Below are 540 nucleotides of genomic sequence, written 5' to 3'. Positions count from 1 at the left end.
TATGGGGTGTGTATAGGATTCCAATTCTAACAGATTGGTATAGAAACATTAATCTGTTTCTTTTGTCACATAGAATTTTCACATAATGTTTTTCGTTTTAATGTTTAGCAAGGGAAAAAAAGGATTGGCAAGGAAAATAACTAATCTGAAAAATCAGCATGATTATTTATTTTTTTGGCATGATAATTAAAAGGCGATCTGGCATTTTGGGCATTCCTTTCAACCAAGGTTTATTTTCACATATGCGCACAGCTGCACAACTGAAATTATAAGTATGGGCGTGCAAGAACTATAAAAGAAATCAATTAGTATGTCTTGGCACCAGTTAGAAAACAATGATCGCCGGCTGAGAACCCAATGTGTACGTGTCATAATTTCACTAATCAAGGAAATCCATGTAAAAATACAGGTTAGCTACTGACCATTTGAGGTACATTTTATATGATAAAACTGTTAGAGCCTAATCTGTTAATAACTATCATATAGAGCCTTGAGCTGATCTCCCATTTGAAAATGCTTTTCCGCCTTCCACCTATTTGT

The sequence above is a fragment of the Malania oleifera genome, chromosome 9, assembly GCF_029873635.1.
Source record: "Malania oleifera isolate guangnan ecotype guangnan chromosome 9, ASM2987363v1, whole genome shotgun sequence".
Taxonomy (NCBI): Eukaryota; Viridiplantae; Streptophyta; class Magnoliopsida; order Santalales; family Ximeniaceae; genus Malania; species Malania oleifera.
This window is presented reverse-complemented; position numbering follows the sequence as displayed.